This window comes from Halictus rubicundus, unplaced genomic scaffold, assembly GCF_050948215.1.
Source record: "Halictus rubicundus isolate RS-2024b unplaced genomic scaffold, iyHalRubi1_principal scaffold0889, whole genome shotgun sequence".
Lineage (NCBI taxonomy): Eukaryota > Metazoa > Arthropoda > Insecta > Hymenoptera > Halictidae > Halictus > Halictus rubicundus.
In genome coordinates, this window is record NW_027489430.1 from 17,501 (window position 1) to 20,000 (window position 2,500).

Sequence of the window (2,500 nt, forward strand, 5' to 3'; positions counted from 1 at the left end):
CTGCAACGAAAACTCAATGACTCGGTGGTCGCTGGATGTTAGGTCATGGACCTCCCAGTCTCGCACTTTGTCGGACATGTCGCTAGTCACTAATGTGACATCGATATAGGACTCTCCCAGTGAGCTGGAGTACGTGGGCATACTACCAGCTTCGTTCAAAATAACTAAGTCGTGTCGGGCCATGAACTCTTCGAGCTTTCGGCCTCTCGCGTCTGTCTTCGAATTCCCCCAGAGGGTAGATTTTCCGTTGACGTCGGCTGCAATCACGACTCGGTTATGGTTTAGCGCCGCAAGCACATTCTCCAGTCGAGCCAGACTTGGTTCAATGTCCTCCGAACATTGAAAGTACTGGCTGACTAGGTAGACGTTTCCGAAATTGCCTTGAATGCTTACACAGGAGAGATGCGTGTCGCACAAATGCGTGAGTTTGACCACGGTTAGATCCCGGTTTATGACAACTGTTGCCGCCATAGGTTGGTCTCCTTCCGTGTGCACTCCCGCTGAGCCCAGTCCGGGCAATTTGCCCCGCCAGCTGTACGGCTCTTGTGCTAGTAACACATCGGGTCTCCTGGTATGCAGCAAAGAAATGATTTCGTCGGTCACGACCCGAGAGCGCTGCATATTATGCTGCACAACTCGAATCTGCCTCTGAGATCGTCTATCTTCGGTGTGTCTAACCATAATTGGTTCGAGCTACTACTTGCTGTAACGCGACCTGATAGGACTCGCACAGCTTGTCTCTCGACTTATGATCGTGCGGCTTGCCTCGATCCTTACAATTAGAGCAGACGGGTCCGCTCTTCTTGTTTTTGCACGAGGCAAAGGTATGCCCCGATTGGGCGCAGTGACCGCATACGTCTTCTTTATGCTTGCATCGTTTGGCCGTGTGGCCGAACTTCTGGCACTTGAAGCACCGAGTTACCGAGACGTAGTCCTGTACACGACAGCACGACCAGCCCATGTAAACTCGGCCTTCCCCACTTTTCAGCCGCCGGCGAACCTGCGGACTGACTTCGATGACCCAGTTGGCCGCCTCCCTGCCTTTGGGACCGACTTGAAAGCCGACCTTCAGGTTAGAGGCAAACTCTTTCTGGGTCATCTCTGGAAGGTTTTGCTTCCAGAGACTGGAAGCAACCTCGTCTCTCGTCAACTCTCGAGGAACGTCGTACACTATGAGTGACGGGTTCCTCTTGGTTGGCAGAGAGACAGAGAGTCCTGCATCTTTCAGGCTGTTACTTCCCGTAAAGGCCCGAAGATCCTCACTGCGTTCAGTCTCGACGACTATGCCACCGGAGTGGATGCGTCGAACCGACTTCACGCGGATCTTCTCCTTGTTGGGTTTCACCAAGGAGAGGACAGTCCGCTTGGTCGCTTCGCTGTCCTGCTTCTTGCCCTTCGGCGGGAAGATCTTCACCACATGCTGTGGTGGCTTCACCGCGTCTTGGGAAACCTTCTTGCAGTCGACCTTTACCTTGTCGGCGTAGGTCGATTGCACGCGCATACCAGCTTGACCGGTCGGCATTGACCGCGGGGCAGTCAGCGACACAGTCTTTGCACTCACGGTTCGAGCCTTCTCTGCTCTTGCCGCTACGAGCTGCCCTTCGAGGTAGCCATTCCGAAGAATGAGCTCCATCACCAGCTCGTTGAGTGCGTTTGCCTGTTCGATAATCTCCTTGGCCGTGATCTTAGCGAGACGCGATTTCCCGCGCACGCAGATCTTTGTGACCTCGGAGACTTTTTGAAAGGCCTCTTCTCTAATGAGATCGAGGCTCCTTTCATTGGGCCCGGAAGCCGCCTCCTTCGGCTTCCTTCCCTTCTTCTTTTTCTTCCCTTTGCCTGGTGCTGGCTTGGGGTCGAATTTGTCTTTTTCGGAGGGGACCGGTTCCTTATCCCCTCCTTTTCCATGGTCACCTTTGGGCTCTGGGTTTTCATCCCCGTCGAGCACCGTGCCATTTTTGTCAGAGACAAGGTTAGCACCTTGCCCCTGATCTTTTGTGCTCTTCCCGGACGATGAGGAAGAGCCCTTCTTCTTCTTTGGCGACTTGGTCGCCTTCTTCTTCGGTTTTGGTTCCGGTTTTGGCTTCGGCTGTGGTACATCTTCTTCCTTCCCATCAGCCTCGACCTCGACCTTCACCGGCAAAAGTGCATCGCACCTTACGAGGGGCACACAAGGTGTCAAAACGATTACATCGTTATCTACCTCGGCCCTCTCGATTTTAGTTGCGGTGGCTTCACCCCCGGCAGTGCCGGGCGCTGGACCCACCGTCTTGACTCGCTTTGATTTTCGTGTAATACCCATGAGATATAGTGAAATGTTCATTCCGCTGCGTGTCCCGGCCTCCTCGGACCCTCAAATGGAACCTGCATCCCGCTAGGTTAGGACATCACCCGGAATATAGTCCGCGGATATTGGCGCCGATTACTCGAACACCATCCACTTCCTCGCCCAAACGGAACACCACTCGCTAGTAGCTCATGATATTCCAAGCCGATTGACTAA